General features: G+C 43.0%; 1 long non-coding RNA gene across 1 annotated transcript; it reads right to left on the minus strand.

Annotated features, from left to right (window-relative positions):
* Positions 1-2,425: 2,425 nt before the first annotated feature.
* Positions 2,426-10,349, minus strand: LOC135302460 (uncharacterized). The gene is made up of 3 exons (XR_010364061.1): positions 6,987-10,349; positions 2,662-2,861; positions 2,426-2,544 (listed from the first exon to the last, which is right to left on the minus strand). It is a non-coding gene; the product is annotated as an uncharacterized LOC135302460 (long non-coding RNA).
* Positions 10,350-10,535: the final 186 nt, after the last annotated feature.

Consider the following 10,535-nt stretch of genomic DNA (forward strand, 5'->3'; position numbering starts at 1 on the left):
GAAATACGTCTGTTAGTCATTGCTACACCATGTTTGCCTTGTTCTCCACATTAATCTTTGGATATGTTGCTATTGGCATGAATGCCAAATCTTGCAGACTCAGAGGCTGGAAATTTCTCTAAGACAGAAGGGTAAGCTCTATTTACACTCTGGATAATATGCAGAAGCCTGTGATTGTATCTAAGAAGCTTTGACTTTGCTTATGCTTTGTTTATGATTTGGTTTTGTAAATGATACGGGATAATTATTGTCTGTTCCTCCAAGAACATATGATATGTTCTCCAGCAACTGTGTCACCCTGTGCCTCCAGTTTCTTAATGAAGTCCAAGTTCATAAGGAAAAATGAGGAAGTCCTGTCCTATGTAGGACTTACAATCCATATCCAAGAAATAAATTACTGAGAGAGTAATTCTGCCTGGTGTTTGTTTTTTTTCCACAACAAATCCACTTATGCTCTTGTTATTGGCATTGTCAGGAGGACTCTGTGTTTTTCTGCAGCTGGCACTTAAAGGGTGAAAAAAATATGAAATATAGTAACGTGACCCTGATACTACCATATGACCAGAAGTGTGAGCACTCCACTGGTGCTGGTGTGATTAAAGAGTAGGACAGAAGTGGTTGTAGAGCTTGTGGCTGCAGAAGCTCTGCCAGACACTCTATGTTCAAAAGGCCAAAGGGACTTTGAAGAGTTCTCCTGACTGCACACGTGGGTGAAGTATCAACCAAACAAATGCAGGGGAGAGGGCAGACAGAGCTAATGAGAACAAGGCATAATAAAAAAGGTATATGGGCACAAATATGCATCATACAGAAGGGGACAGCACCACAGTCATAAAGAAAAGTCAGATTCTGAAAAAGAGTACTTCCAACCTAGAAGAGATAGGATAAAATCATCTGATTAGCCAGAGAACCTGCAAATTTTAAGACAAAGTGAGTGTGACAACTCTAGCCCCTTCACGAATAGTGTTTTATCTTCCTTTGTTGTCTAGCTAAGCTGGTTTGAAAAGTCCCTTCATCAGCAGGATGTCATTTCTAGCACAACAGAGGTGCAAAACTACACAATCCTGAGAATGCTTAGGTCCTTAACTGATGAACCGACATTGCAAGTTCCTCCAGTCATGTTATAAACACCTTTTTTTTTTTCTAAAATACAGTGATCAAAAAGTTATGCAGTCTCCTACTGCCTCCAAAATTAGCAACTTCTTTAAAAAAATGCTTCTCCTACTATACATCATTTATTTTCCTTTCAGGAGGCACAGCAGATCACGAGGGCAGTATCAGAAGACATCCAGGCAAACAAACACAGAGCTGCTGCATCCTCAAGTTATGCTTCAAGCATGGTTTCTCCACAGCTGTGTGAATCAGCAGTCTTGTGTTCCTGGCCAAATTCTACCATTTACATATCCTGACTCCAAACCTACAGCTGCATGACTTGTCTGCAGGACTAATTTCACTGAACTCCAAGGGCAGGACTTCGGGGGCCTCCAATTGCAGCTCCCAGCACCTGTGGGAGGTAACACCTAATCAAGAGTCTCTGCTCTCTCCTCAGCCAAAGCAGTGAAGCTCCCCCAAATGTGGATCTCCAACATCCCAATCACAGCACTACTTGCAATGCTAGATCTCTTTCTACTCCTCTGACAGAGGTTTTAAAATCAGGAGGAGGGATGGAAGACACAAGGCCCTGGATTATGCCATAACCTAGTGGCTACAGCAGCCTTCTGAGTCATGAGTGGGCTGCATCCCATCAGGCCAAGATGAAATTAAATTGAGATTTCCCACTCCCTAGCTGATTACATTTATTAAAATATTATGGGAAGAAAGCTCTGCTGCTTCTCTTCCCTTACCCTTTTGACAGAAGCCTGTGGTTTTTCTGAGCATGGCACTGGCTCAGTGCTACAAGGCTCTGAGTGTGCACAGCAGAGTGGGTTTCTCCTGGGATCCAGGTGGAACAGTCACCCCTTTGCTGTGTCCCTGAATCAGGCTGAGGGTCTGGTTCTACTGGTCACTGGACCTGTGCAGGCATGGCAGCCCAGTTTAGCCACCTAGGGAACTGCCAGGACAGCTGGTGGTAGGAATTTTTACATACCTCTAGGCTCAGCTGCCACAGCAGAAAATAGTTTCCCTGATAGGTATCTGGAAGATAGATAGTGCTCTTGAACCTGGCCAGATGGATCCACCTGAGTCCCATCTAACCTCTCCATCATGACAGTGCATTTATTTAATGACTAGGATGTTTGAGGGCAAGTCACATAACCATATGTATTTTAACTCACTCCCCCCAACACCTAATTACGTCCTTCATTAGGATATTTAAGGCTTCATTTACATTTGAGGAAATGGCTCAGGGTCCTCAGGGAAATGGCTACAGCACCAAACCTGCTGGAGTTCAAGAAGTATTTGAACAATGCTCTAGGGTACCTTGTGTGGGGTGTCCTGTGTAGGGCCAGGAGCTGGACTTTGATGATCCTTGTGGGTCCCTTCCAACTCAGGATATTCTGTGATTTTGTGAAATATCACAGACACACACGTAATTCTGAGCACTTTCTGTGTAATTAAAAAGAGCAGCAAATGTTACCCTGAGAATGAGAGCTGGCAGTTCTGCCATCCCAAATACTTGTCATACAGGTTCTGAATCGCCCTGGGATGCACAGGTTGCATTACCTGAAAAAGGGTGCAGCAGTAAGGCAGGCAAGTTGTTCTGAGTATCACCGTGTGTGCTGAGCACACCTGGCCTTTTCCTGAGAACCTCCCCAGGACTGGGAGTACGTAACACTCCAAGACTAATGGAGGCAGATTGCTGGCATTTTCACCAGATTGAAAAAAATGGCTCTTGGCGATGTTGTTGGATATTCTCAACTCACCTGCAACAAACAGGACCACAATAAGAGTGAATTAATATTGGCTATTACATTGTTAAAAGGGCTTAGAAATGTCCTTCCCCTGGCAAGAGCTCTGACCACTTGGCATTTATAGCAAAAGTGGGAATCCTACCCTGTAAAAAAGTGGCATCTACCCAATTATTTATAAAAGTAATCATAACTGACTACCATCAGTGGAACCTGTATTGCATTGAATTCAAGATATCTCCCTTTTAGTCCTGCCTGAGGTGTGGGATGGAGTTTCAGAGCCATCTCCACAGCTGGTTTGTTATCAGCCAACTCCAAACAATTCTCTCATCTGCCTGTAGATCTCCTGGTTGTGTCTGCCTGCAAAGGTATCTGCCTTTTCCAGTGAATGATTCTGTGAATGATGAACACATTTCCCAAACTGTGGCTTCTTTTCCCCTGCTGAATAGAAAATGAATAAATGTTGTCAGAAAGGACCCTAGGGAAGCTTTCACTCCTCCTACTCAAGGATGAGTAAGTTGACACACCCTTGAACATGAATCTGCTCCATTTCATAATCTTGGCAATTTGCGATCTTCCAAGAAAAAGAGTCCAGAACTGACTAAAAAAACACACATCTGTGAACACAAAGGCAAATTCCCCTCAGCTGTACATGTTACACTCTGCATCCTGATTCTCTCAGCATATCAAATCCCTCTTCCCTAGGGATTTATTTGGCACATCTAAGCCTTGCCTAGTTACCTACATATGAACTTTTGAGCCTGATGGGAAGATTTGAACATGCTCCTCCCTTTCATGTCATGGGATGCCACGTGGTGAACTTTCTGCTCCTGCTCTTCAGGCTGATTCCCATGAATTCCTTCCCATTCTTGTGGTGTGGTGTGCATCCCTTTGATGAGTCCAAGGAATCAAAATGGCTCTAGCTTCTTAAAAAGGAGCTTTTTTTTTTCTTTTTTTTCCACAAAGGTATAATTCCTAGGATGTGATCACATTCCCAGGTGCCTTCCCAACTCTGTGATGCCCTAAGAAGAGGGTTGTTTTCACCCTTGGCCTGGGGACTGTCCCATCAGTGAGCAGGTTCTGCTCCTGGAGAACCAGGAGTGAGATCCCTGCTGCTCTCAGCGTGCTCCAACAAGAATCCTCCTGCTCCCAGGAGCTCTCAGCAGCTGTTTGCCCCTGCAGCACAGTTGGCTTTCAGACACGGATGTAACTGCCACTCCTGCACACAAAATTCAGCCCAATGTGCAGGAACTGCAACTGATGCGAGTCAGCATGAAAGAACTTCTTTCTTAAAGGACAAGTATCTGCGGGATCTGCAGGAATTCCAGGGATAAAAGGCTGAAAGTATGGTATGAGATGAGTTGTGGAAGAGGGAACCCTCTAATTCTGGGCTCCAGGTTGATGAAGGGCTGTGCACAAGTTTTGGTTGTTTGGGGTTTTTTAATTCTACCCCTCCTCTGCTGTCTTGCTAGTAATAAAACAGAGCTATGAAATAACACAGTGATGGCACCCAAACACGTGCAGGCACAAGTTAGCAACTTGCCTCTTCCATGGAAAAATGTTGTGGATAATAAAGGAAAGCATGGGAATGAGAGCACAGTCAGTTATTCCGAGTGAAAACAAGCAATTCTACAATTTAATCCCTGGCAGCCAGAGTGAAGAAACAACTTCCAGAAATGAGAGTTTCACACCCACAACTAAGTATTATTAGCTCAAACTTTAGAGAAAGCAGGAACCCAAACCTCCTCCTCTTTTTCTAAATTATTTTTTATTATTTTGTGTTTCTGAAAAAGAGCAAACCTGCTCTGCCCACCTACAAAGCAACCAATGTCTCTCCTGCCTCCCCAAATGCAAATCCTGGGATGAGGAGGCAAAAAAGAGCAAGGGTTTATTGTTGCTTTAGGATTTGTTAGTCTCTTTGAGAAACCACAGGGGAAAATAAAACAATCTCCATTTTCTCACCACACAGTCAGCACATCACTGAATTAAAAATTTAAAATTACAGGAACATGGGAAAATGGAAGAAATGGAAGTATAATGAAACTGTTACCAAATCAGTATCTTTTTCCCAGTAGTAAAATTCAGGGGGTGGTAATCACATGTTCCACTCCCTCACAGAGTTGTTCTGATGCACTGCCAATTAAGAGCTGTAAGACACTGGGACAAATGTATGTTAAGATAATGTTGAAAATGGAATAATCTAATTTTTAACACAACAGAAACACTCCTTAAATAATGACACCTTATCTGAATTCTGTTTGAGATGGCATGTGACAGGGTTAAATCCATGGATTTAAGTTCACAGAAGAATGGACTATAACAACTGCATTCCTAGAACAACTTTAAGAGCGAAGACTCCATCACTGCAGTCCCTTTCATGACTTATTTTCAACTTTTTTATTCCTGTTTGCTGTAATGAATCACAGCATTGCACACCTGGCATCTGCATACAACCATGCTGTCACTACAGTTCTGTGCCTTTCCCAGATGATGTGCCCACACAGACATGCAGAGAAAATAAAAAGATAAACCCAAACAGCTGGGCAGACTCTGGCATGATGGGCACACTTGGCTCTCACCTAAATGAGGCAGCAGCATAATGAGAAATGCATCTTGTGACATGAGGACATGTGCTGCTGTGCCACCCTGGGCTAAAATAGCAACACACCAAAGCCAGCTGATTCCATTCCCTGCAAAATCCAAGCTTGTAACTCTGAAGCAAAACATTCACAATTCAAACAAAGCCTGTGCTTTCTGCTTTTGGCATTCGTGGTCCTATTGCTAAGGTAATGTTAATTGGGCCTTCATCTTGCAATTTTTCCAGACTGCCAAGGGATCAGATTTCTGAGGTACCCAGTGACCTTTCCCTATCATACCCAAATGCCAAAGCCCTGCATGTGCACAATTTAACAGATTAACAAAGTAAATAATACAGGCAAAGTGTTATAAAACCCCACTACCAACAAAAAAGGTTCTCTTGCATACAGAACCTAGAGCATTATTCTGCAGAAAGAAATGCATAACCAGGCTAAATTGAAGTCAGGAGATTGCAGCAAGCCATTGAATTATTTTTTTTATTGCAATGGTAAAGTTTTTAGCTTAGCAATTAGAACACCACAAAAAAAAACCAAACCAAAACAAAACAAAAACCCCACAAGAACCAAACCTTATTTTTTCCAAACTGCTGATGATTTTTGGGGTTTTTTGTCCATGTAGAATGACAGAATTGTTACACCTTATCTAAGAAAAGTGCTATATTTGCTCATTACATACATTTTTACTAAAGACAGCTAAATTCCTTGAAGTTCCATTGGAAAAGCCATCACTGAGATTCATGAGCAGTAACTTTTATGGAGATAAGCAATATTTTAATACCTTAAATTGCTTACAAAGTAAAGTACTGCACAGAACTCAGTAACAACCAAGTACAGCCTAAGTGAGCTGAAAACCCTTCAGTCTGTTCTTTCTCCTACTGTTGTAATTGTAGATTAGCACTTGTGCAGCTCCTTCTCCAAGTTGCAATAGCTCATACTCAAAAACAAATCAAAACTCTCGCAGGCTTTATTTTTTTTTCCTTATAGAAATAAGCATTAATTAGAAATAAAATCCATTTTCCCTTATACTCTCATGTATTTTTCAAGACTTATAATAAACCTTATAATAAATATATTCTTGCCTTCTCAAATCTGGGCACTCAACTCACCAATTTCTTTAATAATAAACCTGATATGGTTAGCACATTTTATTCATTGACATTCAAAAAATCATCTAAAATGAAGCTTTCCTCTGACTCTAGGCACTTTAACATCATTAATAATATAACACAACCCTAGCAGCATTAGAGTAATTATTTAAATGGGAAGGCAGTCCTTCAGACCTCTATGGATGGTCCTTTCCATCTTTCCTCATGCTGGGAAATAATTCTCCTGACAAAATGCTACCCTACACGCCTTTGGCACAAAGAGATGACTGGATTCAAGCTATTTCTGGTGATGACAGAAAACAATCCCCCAGTCCTGGAGAACATCCTGACACCTGCTCCTTCAGTTTTATTAGGACAGAAAAACAACTGGCTTCTGCTGACTGGGATAAACTGCAATTGTTAAAAGCTTTACGAGGCAGAACTGGGGTGTTAAATACCTGTGCTCATCTAAGTGGGTGCCAAGCAAGATGTTCTGCTTCAAGAAGGAACTCCTGGTGCTGTTCCTCTCAGCGGGGCAGGGCTGTGGCAGCAGCAGCTGTAAGTGGGATGTGTTCTGCACCTCATTTTGCCATCGATCCCCACAGCTGTCTCCTCAAATCCTGCCAGCCTGCAGAACACGCTGCGAGTGCCCTGCTTTGCCAGGCGGCCTTGGAAATGCACGGGATGGGTGTCAGCTCAGGCAGCCCTCCTGTGCCGAGCTGAAACGGATCCAGAACAGCCTTAGGGCCATCTTCTGCAGATACTACAAAGAAACACAATTTCTGTCCAAGTTCAGTGTCAGGGCACACCCCACCCCTCTCCTGGAGTGCCCACTGCGATCGTTAATTGCCTTAAAATGTACAGAGGTAATTAAAAAAGCTCCCTCGGTATTAATGTCATGGCATTTTCACACTAACAGTTCAAAGTCAAAGTAAACAAGTTTCAGGCACACACACAAACACTTTCTGCTTTTTTAAGTTACCAAGCACATACCATAAAGACAAGTCTTGCTTTGTAATCGCTGATTTCCCCCCTGTGCAGTTATTCAGATCTCATTCCAGAATTCGTCATCTGGTTAATTAACAGATTTCAGTTTGTTCTGTGTTTAAGGGGAGATTGTTTGTGGCTTGACTCTGGGAAAATGCACAAACGAGGCAGCAGCTTGTTTTTCAGCTCCTGTCTTTGCATTTTCTGCCCAAGAGCCAGGGAAGCATGTAAATTAGGAGGCACATGTATCTTGCAGGATTAGCATTTCTCAGAAGGCAGAGAAGTGACAGCACACCTTCCAGTCTCAAGACAGAAAAATTGCTCATGAACCATTTTGGGGGTGGATTTTTTTCATGTTTCTCTGCTAAGCTACTGATCTGAAATCTTATTTTTATTTCATTCATCCTTCTTTCAGTAACAGCAGCTCCTCTGTTGGTAATAGAATTGTTTATATTATGATGCCTCAAGTGAGGTTAAGGCTGTATGATGAAAACATATGCCACATACAAATATACATAATGTACAATATAGCAAATCTATCAGGATTCATTTGGTGCAGTTACCTGAGCGCTCTGCATAATAATCCCACAAGAAATATTTCACAACGTGAACATCAAATAGGTAAAATTGCCTCAAGGCCAAGAGAACCAGAACGCACTAAATGAATTTTCTTGTAAGGATCTACTCCTTCAGAGATTTAAATTAAAATGCAAAGAAATTTTCCCAAGTAATCCCAAGAGTGCAAATTTAGGAGGGAAAAGGCCAAAACCTTTAGATATTTTCTTAGCAAATATATTCTGCAGCCAAAGGCTTAATTCAGATCAGCTTTTTTATGGCATGTAGGTATTTCAAGGCAAAAAAAGGAATTGATTCTAATGCTCATGGTAATAAATGAAATGTCTGCTTCTGGCACTTAGAATTGGAAACACAATGGTCCCAGCAGATCAACTTGATGCTGTGCTTATCATGGCCCATCAGATTTCAACCTGTGTTCATCCAATAAAATAAAGCATAACTTCTGCTCGGCTGAAAACTAATTTTCAAAAATACATCTGATCTTCAACAGAAGACATGAAATTATGCCAAATCCTGAGCTTCTCTTGGGAATGTGTTCTGGTGGTTAACCATGGAAAAATGTGTCTTATTTCCTACTTGAATTTGTCTGGCTTTTGCTTCTGGCCATTATTTCTTATTATGCCTTTCTTCAATAGATTAAAGAACCCTTTAAGATCCTGTATTTCCCCTCAGTGTTCCTATGCACTACAATCTTCCAACTCTCTTCCAGATAACTTTAACAGCCTGAGCTCTTAAAACATCCCAGTGTAAGGTATTTTCTCCAACCACCAGAACATTTTGCTTCATTCTTTTGCTCTCTCTTATTTTCCAATGTGCTTCTCAAAATCTGAAAGCCACCACTGTATGCACTACTCTGTGATGGTATTTTTGAGGTCAAACATGAGAGGTAAAATAAACACTTTTTAATTCCTTTGTTTATACATTGATTAATCCTTTTCTGCCTTAGCAGCATAGAGGAGAACCCTTATCTGATAGCTTACTTATCTGACCCTTAAATCCTTCTCAAAGTCATTACCTTCAGAGTCTTTTATTTTCCAGTTATGGTCTCCACACCTGGGTTTTAAGATAGACAGCTATTTGGTTTGATGAATGGAAATTCTCTAGGTTTGAACAAGCTGCTTGTATAAACCTGCATTGATCAGTGCCCCGTCCTCGTCATTATTTACAATTCCCTTCATCCAGGAGCTGAATTTTTGCAGCAGCAGGTTTGGATCTGCTTCCAGATCATTGCCAAAAATGTAGCAGGACACGGAAACTGCTGCTAGGGACTTTTTAGACACCATCTCTTTCAACTAAGATGTCATAAAGATTTCTTCTTGAGATATGGCAGCAAATTCCATTTGTATGGTTTGTTGGCAGTGTATAATGAGAATATCACGCAGCACCAAGTCAAGTACATCCTCAAAACAGTATTGGTAGCTATGTTAATTAAAACACTCTAGATCTGCATCGTATTCCTTTGTTTCAACTTTTTATTATTTGAATTCCACATCAGATTTTCTGTTTTGCTTAGGATAACTGTTAAGTAACCAGTTGCTTGGGTCATATTGTTCATCCTTTTAAAACTGGCACAAAGCAACAGTTTATCACTTCTTTAAGCTCCTGATTTTAAGATACAAATACGCAGGAGCAGCATCTGTAGTACAGGCAAAAGCAGCAGAAAGCAGAGAAGACCAGAGACCGCATTTCCCACAGCATTTCCAGGCTGGAAACCGCAGGAACTGTGGGCTTGCAAAGCACCTGCTCACAAACCCCCGCGCCCTGCTGAACTCCCAGCCCTGCACACACACACACTCTCAGGAGATGTGGAGTCTCCTCCCGACTACGGAGACGGGACAAAGCACGGCTGCTCGCCTGGGGCACTGCAGAACCTCCCCGAGCGGCCCCGCGGTCCCGGCCCGGCCGCCGGGGCCGCCGCCACGCCGCTCCCCTCTCGTGTTTACACCGCCAGAGCTGGGCTCCGAGACATCTCCAGCAGCACCGCGGCAGGTTTGGGTGCGATATTAGGAAGAATTTCTCCACGGAAAGGATGATTGGGAATGGGCTGCCTAGAGAGCTGGTGGGGTCACTGTGCCTGGAGGGGCAAGAAAAGATTGGATGGGGCAACCAGTGCCATGGTCTAGCGGACAAGGCGGCGATCGCTGACAGGCTGGACTCGATGATCTCAGAGGTCTCTTCCACTGCAACTGATTCGGGTTTCTACAACGAAGAAGAAGGAGGAGGAGAAGAAGGAGGAGGAGGAGGAGGAGGACAAGGAAGGTCCTTCACAATCCCCCGACCCACCCCACAGACCGCCCTCCGCCGCCTCTGCCCCTCACGCTCGAGGCCGCCTCACACCGTGCACCGCCTCGCGCCGTGCCGAGCTCCGATTGGCTGCGCCGCCCGTGGGGGCGGGACCGAGAGAGAGCCGCGGCCAATCCGCGCCGCGATGGGCGTTTCCCGCG

Source organism: Passer domesticus, chromosome 6 (assembly GCF_036417665.1).
Source record: "Passer domesticus isolate bPasDom1 chromosome 6, bPasDom1.hap1, whole genome shotgun sequence".
Lineage (NCBI taxonomy): Eukaryota > Metazoa > Chordata > Aves > Passeriformes > Passeridae > Passer > Passer domesticus.